This window comes from Triticum aestivum, chromosome 4A (genome assembly GCF_018294505.1).
Source record: "Triticum aestivum cultivar Chinese Spring chromosome 4A, IWGSC CS RefSeq v2.1, whole genome shotgun sequence".
Classification (NCBI taxonomy): Eukaryota; Viridiplantae; Streptophyta; class Magnoliopsida; order Poales; family Poaceae; genus Triticum; species Triticum aestivum.
Window position 1 is genome coordinate 386,743,686 of NC_057803.1, and position 9,879 is coordinate 386,753,564.

Here is a 9,879-nt window from a genome sequence, read left to right on the forward strand (position 1 = left end):
ATCCTTGGAGCCTTTTTTGCCTTTGCCTTGGCTCTCTTCTCTTGTGCTTGTGCTGATGAAGGTTCATTCTCATTCACTACAACTTCAGTATCTTGAAATCTGGGTATTACACTAAATGCTCCTCATCCAACAAGTAAGTACCTGTGCCCATCTTTGAGTTGATGAGCACCTGAATGTGTGGAGCATACCCACAAGATCTTTTCTGATCAGCAACTATCCTCTTGATTGTCTCCACAATCAAACTCATGACATTGAATTTTTGTGGTACATCAAAGATTTGCAGCAAGTTGATGGAATGTCCCATTATCATCTTGTGATCTCCAGATTTGGGTAATAGAGTATGCCTTAAGGTGGTGTTGATAGTGGGCAGACCAGCGAAACAAATAGTGCACAGATCCAAGCTTGTGTGTCTCCAAAGCTTTATCGGGGATCTCCTTGTACATATTTTCCATTGAGTTGTGGTCCTTCTTCTTCTTGGCATACACATCCAATTCATCCTCTTGCTCTTCTGGGGCATTGATCAACTTGGCCCATTCATCTACGGTTGATTGGTACCTTGTACCTTCAGACATCCACACTATCCTCCCATCTGGATAGAATGAGCAGTGGAGTAAAATTGCATGATTAGCTCATCATTCCATTTTGTGAGCTTCTGTTCAACAAACTTGTCAACTCCACAAGATTTGAAGCTTTCATGTACGCCTAGGAAGTGATCCTCATTCTCATCAATAAATTTCCAATCGACCCATCTCATATCACTGAAAATTGGCCTCTTGTCAAGCAGAATGGTCTCATAGAAGTATGGTTGTGCTTTCGTGTGGAACCTATAGTCAACTGCAGTTCTCCTCCATATAGCATGTGGATCAGACGGCCTCCAAAGTCTCAATCCTGCATCCTTTCTGATGTGCATGTCCTCAACCACTAGATGAGCATCATTGTGATATGGAATCTTGGGTTTTAGTTTTCTCAGCACTTGGGCTTCATCATCTTCTGCTTTGACTTCAGGCACTGGGGCCTTGTTCTTCTCTTCAGCAGGAATGTTTCTGGTGCTTCTCTTGGGCTTAGAAGGCTTATGAGCTTGAGCTGTTGCTTTGGGAGCAGTTTTGGGCTTTGATGTGGTAGCCCCTGACTTGATAGCATCTACCATGAGCTTCTGAGACTTGGGAGCTAGAGCAGCATCATCTTCCTCTTCCTCTTCTTCTAGCTCTCTCACGATGGAGGATCTACCAAGCACTCTGGCAGTGGTCTTCCTGACTCTCTCCTTCCTCTTCTTGCCATCTCCAGCCTCTTTGGGTTCAAGAGTGAACTCCATAGTTTCTTGAGTGGAAGCTCTGGCCTTACACATAGGAATCCTTTTTGCAGGTGCCTTCTTATGTAACCCTGGCTTGGTTGTTGCAGCAGTACCATACTCTTTCTTTAGCACCTTCTTCTTAGAGCTGACTTCCCCCTCAGCGGCCACATAGTCCTCATCTTCAAAATCTGAGGTTTTCTTCTTCCTTGACCTGGTGGCTGCCTTTGGAAAATTACTGGGAGTACTCCTGCTACCATCATCTGAGGTACTTGATGGACTAGTTCCCTCACTCAATTGCGCTGGTTCTTCAGATCTGTTTTGGCTGTCACTTTGGTTAGACATCTTGGCAAGCAAACTAACAGCAAACCCTATGAATGGATATAGATGAGGTAGAATAGATGAGAATCACAAAGTGCAGAGTTTTTGCAAAAAAAATGAGTCAAAAACTTAGTTTTAGTTCTCCATAGAAATCATTTCGGAGCTACCGATTTGATAAACTCGGTGATACCGAAGCAACTTTTGGAACCTAAACTAGTGAACTCGGTCAGACCGAGTCACAGTTTGGTGGCGCCGAGATTGCTAGGCTTTCACAGAGAGTCGAACTCGGTCACACCGATTTGCAATTTTTGGACAGGCCGAAAACGCATGTGCAATGGCCTAAGCCAAATCGGTGAGACTGATTTCTACAACTCGGTCGGTCCGAGATGAGTTCGGCGGAAACCTAACCCTAAATTTTCGAATCAAACCTTACCTAAAGGATGTTTTCTCTGGATAGATTGTTTTGATACATGGTAATGATAATGGCAAATCAATGTGTTAGGAATCAGAGTAAGGAAATAGCCCAAAGTATCGAACCCATACCCTAGTTCGGTGGGATTTCGCTACGGCAAAAACAGCGGAGCAGAATTCTGTTGATGGCGACAGAAACCAGGGGCTGGAGGTCGCTGGCGGCGAGGAGACGATCCGTAGACCCGAGGAGACTGAGCAGGATATGCGCAGGCTGAGGAGGTTTGAAGAAATTTCCAAATTCTCGCCCGTGGGTATAAATATCCCGACCTTGTCAGTGTGACCGAGTGGAACAACTCGGTGGCACCGAGATGCAGAATCGCAAGCGGTTACTGCAACTCGGTGTAACCGAAAAGTTCAAATCGGAACCTATTTCAACTTGGTGAACTCGGTGTGACCGAAGTGGATGACTCAGTCATATCGAAAGGCACAATGAGGTTTTAGAAGTTTAAGCCTATGACAAATCAGGGACTCCGAGTGCTCCTCACACAAAGTGGTTCGAATCTGACTTGATCAAACTTTGTGATGTAGCATGAATAGAGTTTGAGACGAGAAAGGCATAGATAGCTAGAGGAGGTTCTTAGGCATTCTTGTCCATCCACTTGGCGAAAGAGAAAACGCCAAACAATAAAAACAACAAGTGGATGTCCTCGAATGAGTAAAATATGCAATCAACTGAAGGAAATATGCCCTAGAGGTAATAATAAAGTTATTATTTATTTCCTTATTTCATGATAAATGTTTATTATTCATGCTAGAATTGTATTAACCGGAAACATAATACATGTGTGAATACATAGACAAACATAGTGTCACTAGTATGCCTCTACTTGACTAGCTCGTTAATCAAAGATGGTTAAGTTTCCTAACCATAGACCTGAGTTGTCATTTGATTAACGGGATCACATCATTAGGAGAATGATGTGATTGACTTGACCCATTCCGTTAGCTTAGCACTTGATCATTTAGTATGTTGCTATTGCTTTCTCCATGACTTATACATGTTCCTATGACTATGAGATTATGCAACTCCCGTTTACTGGAGGAACACTTTGTGTGCTACCAAACGTGATAACGTAACTGGGTGATTATAAAGGTGCTCTACAGGTGTCTCTGAAGGTACTTGTTGAGTTGGCATATTTTGAGATTAGGATTTGTCACTCTGATCATCGGAGGGGTATCTCTGGGACCACTCGGTAATACACATCACTATAAGCCTAGCAAGCATTTTAACTAATGAGTTAGTTGCGGGATGATGTATTACGAAACGTGTAAAGAGACTTGTTGGTAACGAAATTGAACTAGTTATTGAGATATGGACGATCGAATCTTGGGCAAGTAACATACCGATGACAAAGGGAACAACGTATGTTGTTATGCGGTTTGACCGATAAAGATCTTCGTAGAATATGTAGGAGCCAATATGAGCATCCAGGTTCCGCTATTGGTTATTGACCGAACACGTGTCTCGGTCATGTCTACATAGTTCTTGAACCCGTAGGGTCCGCACGCTTAACATTCGGTGGCGATTTGTATTACGAGTTTATGCATTTTGATGTACCGAAGGTAGTTCGGAGTCCTAGATGAGATCGGGGACATGATGAGGAGTCTCGAAATGGTCGAGAAGTAAAGATCGATATATTGGACGACTATATTCGGAAATCGGAAAGGTTCCGAGTGATTCGGGTATTTTTCGGAGTACCGGAGAGTTACGGGAATTTGTCGGGGAGTATATGGGCCTTATTGTGCTTTAGGGGAAAGAGAGAGAAGAGGCTGCGCCCCCCCTAATGCTTTGTCCGAATTGGACTAGGGGGAGGGGCGGCGCCCCCTCCTTCCTTCTCTTCTCTTTTCCCTTTCCTTCTCTCCTACTCCTACTACTTGGAAGGGCTCCTAGTTCTACTAGGAAAGGGGGAATTGTACTCCCTGTGGGAGTAGGACTCCCCTAGGGTGCACCATAGAGTGGGCGGGCCTTCCCCTTCCTCCACTCCTTTATATACGGGGAGGGGGGCCGTGTGCGGTTCCCCCCTCCACCATAATCCACCTCGGTCATATCGTAGCAGCGCTTAGGCGAAGCCCTGCATCGGTAGCATCATCATCAATGTCATCACGCCATTGTGCTGACAGAACTCTCCCTCAAAGCTCTGCTGGATCGGAATTCGTGGGACGTCACCGAGCTGAACGTGTGCTGAACTCGGAGGTGCCATGCGTTCGATACTTGGATCGGTCGGATAATGAAGACCTACAACTACATCAACCGCGTTGTGCTAACACTTCCGCTTTCGGTCTACGAGGGTACGTGGACACACTCTCCCCTCTCGTTGCTATGCATCACCATGATCCTGCGTGTGCGTAGGATTTTTTTTGAAATTACTACATTCCCCAGCAATGGCATCAGAGCCTGGTTTTATGCGTAGATGTTATATGCACGAGTAGAACACAAGTGAGTTGTGGGTTATAGAAATCATACTGTTTACCAGCATGTCATACTTTGGTTCGGCGGTATTGTTGGATGAAGCGGCCCAGACTGACATTACGCGTACGCTTAAGCGAGACTGGTTCTACCGACGTGCTTTGCACACAGGTGGCTGGCGGGTGTCAGTTTCTCCAACTTTAGTGGAACCGAGCATGGCTACGGCTGGTCCTTGTGAAGGTTAAAACAGCACTAACTTGACGAACTATCATTGTGGTTTTGATGTGTAGGTAAGAACGGTTCTCGCTCAGCCGGTAGCAGCCACATAAAACTTGCAACAACAAAGTAGAGGACGTATAACTTGTTTTTGCAGGGCATGTTGTGACGTGATATGGTCAAGACGTGATGAAATATAAATTGTTTTATGAGATCATCATGTTTTGTTAAAGTTATCGGCTACTAGCGGGAGCCTTACGGTTGTCTCTTTATTTGCATAAGATGCAAGTGCTATGTAATTGCTTTACTTTATTGCTATGCGATAGCAATAGTTGCAAAAGCAATAGCTTGTAAGATGACCATGTGACGACACGTTGATAAAAGATCAAGATGATGTAGATCATAGTGTCATGCCGGTAACAATGGAGATCGTGACAGTACTTTGGAGATGGAGATCAAAAGCACAAGATGATGATGGCCATATCATGTCACATATTATGATTGCATGTGATGTTTATCTTTTATACATCTTATTTTGCTTAGTTAGGCGGTAGCTTTATAAGATGATCCCTTACTAAATATCAAGGTAAAAGTGTTCTCCCTGAGGATGCACCATTGCCAAAGTTGGTCGTGCCCAGACACCATGTGATGATCATCTGTGATAAGCTCAATGTTCATCTACAATGGGTGTAAGACAGTTTTACACACGCAGAATACTTGGGTTAAACTTGACGAGCCTAGCATATGCAGATATGGCCTCGAAACACTGAGACCTAAAGGTCGAGCATGAATCATATAGTAGATATGATCAATATAGAGATGTTCACCATTGAAAACTACTCCATCTCACATGATGACCGGACATGGTTTAGTTGATTTGGATCACGTGTTCACTTAGATGATTAGAGGGATGTCTATCTAAGTCGGAGTTCTTAAGTAATATGATTAATTGAACTTTAATTTATCATGAACTTAGTCCTGGTAGTATTAGCATATTTATGTTGTAGATCAATAGCTCGCGTTTAGCTCCCCTGTTTTATTTTTGATATGTTCCTAGAGAAAAATAAGTTGAAAGATGTTAGTAGCAAAGATGCGTACTAGCTCCGTGATATGAGGATTATCGTCATTGCTGCATAGAAGTATTATGTCCTTGATGCAACGCTAGGTGACAGAACTATTGCAGGAGCAGATGCAGACGTTTTGAACATTTTGACAAAAGCTCGGTATGATAACTACTTGATAGTTTAGTGCACCATGCTTTACGGCTTAGAACCGGGACTTCAAAAATGTTTTGAACGCCATGGAGCATATAAGATGTTCCAAGAGTTGAAATTGGTATTTCATACTCATGCCCATGTCGAGAGGTATGAGACCTCTGACATTACTTTGCCTACAAGATGGTGGAGAATAGCTCAACAAGTAAGCATGTGCTCAGATTGTTTGAGTACTACAATCACTTGTATCAAGTGGGAGTTAATCTTCCAGACAAGATAGTGATTGACAGAGTTCTCTAGTCACTATCACCAAGTTGCTAGAACTTCGTGATGAACTATAATATGCAAGGGATGACAGAAATGATTCCCAAGCTCTTCGTGATGCTGAAATCGACGAAGGTAGAAATCAAGAAAAGCATCAAGTGTTGATGGTTAACAAGACCACTAGTTTCAAGAAAAGGGTAAAGGGAAGAAGGGGAACTTCAAGAAGAACCACAAGCAAATTGCTTCTCAAGTGAATAAGCCCAAGTCTGGACCTAAGCCTGAGACTAAGTGCTTTTACTACAAAGGGATTAGTCACTGGAAGCGGATCTGCCCCAAGTATTTGGCGGATAAGAAGGATGGCAAAGTGAACAAAGGTATATTGGATATACATGTTATTGATGTGTACTTTACTAGTGTTTATAGCAACCCCTCGGTATTTGATACTAGTTCAGTTGCTAAGAGGAGTAACTTGAAACGGGAGTTGCAGAATGAACAGAGACTAGTTAAGGGTGAAGTAACGATTAGAAGTAGTTCCAAGAATGATATGATCATCGCACACTCCCTATACTTTCAGGATTAGTGTGGAACCTAAGTAAGTGTTATTTGGTGTTTTGCGTTGAGCATGAATATGATTTGATCATGTTTATTGCAATACGGTTATTCATTTAAGTTAGAGAATAATTGTTATTCTATTTACATGAATAAAACCTTCTATGGTTATACACCCAATGAAAATGGTTTGTTGAATCTCGATCGTAGTGATACACATATTCATAATATTGAAGCCAAAAGATGCAAAGTTAATAATGATAGTGCAACTTATTTGTGGCACTGCCGTTTAGGTCATATTGGTGTAAAGCGCATGAAGAAAATCCATGCTGATGGGCTTTTGGAATCACTTGATTATGAATCAGTTGATGCTTGCGAACCATGCCTCATGGGAAAAGATGACTAAGACTCCGTTCTCCAGAACAATGGAGCGAGCACTGACTTATTGGATATAATACATACTAATGTATGAGGTCCGATGAGTGTTGAGGATAGCGGCGGGTATCATTATTTTCTGACCTTCACAGATGAGTTGAGCAGATATGGGTATATGTACTTGAAGAAACATAAGTCTGAAACATTTGAAAAGTTCAAAGCATTTCATAGTGAGGTGGAAAATCATCATAACAAGAAAATAAAGTTTCTACGATCTGATCGCAGAGGCAAATATTTGAGTTACGAGTTTGGTCTTCAATTAAAACAATGTGGAATAGTTTCACAAACTCATGCCACCTGGAACACCACAGCATAATGGTGTGTCCGAATGTCATAACCGTACTTTATTTGATATAGTGCAATCTATGATGTCTCTTACCGATTTACCACTATCATTTTGGTGTTGTGCATTAGAGATAGTTGCATTCACATTAAAAAGGGCACCATCTAAATCCGTTGAGACGACACCGTATGTACTGTGGTTTAGCAAGAAACCTAAGCTGTCATTTCTTAAAGTTTGGGGTTGCGATGCTTATGTGAAAAAAGTTTCATCTTGGTAAGCTCAAACCCAAGTTGGAGAAGTGCGTCTTCATAGTATACCCAAAATTAATTGTTGGGTACACCTTCTATCACAGATCCGAAGGCAAGATATTTGTTGCTAAGAATGGATCCTTTCTAGAGAAGGAGTTTCTCTCGAAAGAAGTGAGTTGGAGGAAAGTAGAACTTGATGAGGTAACTATACCTGCTCCCTTATTGGAAAATAGTTCATCACAGAAATTTGTTTCTGTGACTCCTACACTAATTAGTGAGGAAGCTAATGATGATGATCATGTAACTTCAGATCAAGTTACTACCGAACCTCGTAGGTCAACCAGAGTGAGATCCGCACTAGACTGGTACCATAATCCTAGGTCATGTTAATTGACCATGACAAACCTACGAACTATGAGGAAGTGAGAATGAGCCCAGATTCCGCGAAATGGCTTGAGGCCATGAAATCTGAGATGGGATCCATGTATGAGAAAAAAGTGTGGACTTTGGTTGATTTGCCCGATGATCGGCAAGCCATAGAAAATAAATGGATCTTCAAGAGGAAGACGGACGCTGATATTAGTGTTACTATCTACAATGCTATACTTGTCAAAAAAGGTTTTGACAAAGTTCAAGGTGTTGACTACGATGAGATTTTCTCACTCGTAGCGATGCTTAAGTCTGTCCGAATCATGTTAGCAAATTGCCACATTTTATGAAATCTGGCAAATGGATGTCAAAACTACATTCCTTAGTGGATTTCTTAAAGAAGAGTTGTATATGATGCAACCAGAAGGTTTTATCGATCCTAAAGGTGGTAACAAAATGTGAAAGCTCCAGCGATCCATCTATGGACTGGTGCAAGCATCTCAGAGTTGGAATATACGTTTGATAAGTTGCTCAAAGCATATAGTTTTATACAGACTTGTGGTGAAGCCTGTATTTACAAGAAAGTGAGTGGGAGCACTACAACATTTCTGATAAATATATGTGAATGATATATTGTTGATCGGAAATAATGTAGAATTTTCTGGAAAGCATAAAGGAGTATTTGAAAGGAGTTTTTCAAATAAAGACCTCGGTGAAGCTACTTACATATTGAGCATCAAGATCTATAGATATAGGTCAAGACGCTTGATAAGTTTTTTCAATGAGTGCATACCTTGACAATATTTTGAAGTAGTTCAAAATGGAACAGTCAAAGAAAGAGTTCTTACATGTGCTACAAGGTGTGAAATTGAGTAAGACTCAAAGCCCGACCACGGCAGAAGATAGAAAGAGAATGAAAGTCATTCCCTATGCCTCAGCCATGTTTCCTATAAAGTATGCCATGTTGTGTACCAGATCTATTGTATACCCTACACTGAGTTTAGCAAGGGAGTACAATAGTGATCTAGGAGTAGATCACTGGACAGCGGTCAAAATTATCCTTGGTGGAATAAGGATATGTTTCTCGATTATGGAGGTGACAAAGGTTCGTCGTAAAGGGTTACATCGATGCAAATTTTGACACTGATCCTGATGACTCTAAGTCTATATCTGGATACATTTTGAAAGTGGGAGCAATTAGCTAGAGTAGCTCCATGCAGAGCATTGTTGACATAGAAATTTGCAAAATACATACGGATCTGAATGTGGCAGACCCGTAGACTAAACTACTCTCACAAGAAAAACATGATCACACCTTAGTACTCTTTGGGTGTTAATCACATAGCGATGTGAACTAGATTATTGACTCTAGTAAACCCTTCGGGTGTTGGTCACATGACGATGTGAACTATGGGTGTTAATCACATGGTGATGTGAACTTTTGGTGTTAAATCACATGGCGATGTGAACTAGATTATTGACTCTAGTGCAAGTGGGATACTGAAGGAAATATGCCCTAGAGGCAATAATAAAGTTAATATTTATTTCCTTATTTCATGATAAATGTTTATTATTCATGCTAGAATTGTATTAACCAGAAACATAATACATGTGTGAATACATAGACAAACATAGGGTCACTAGTATGCCTCTACTTGACTAGCTCATTAATCAAAGATGGTTAAGTTTCCTAACCATAGACATGAGTTGTCATTTGATTAATAGGATCACATCATTAGGAGAATGATGTGATTGACTTGACCCATTCCGTTAGCTTAGCACTTGATCGTTTAGTATGTTGTTATTGCTTTCTC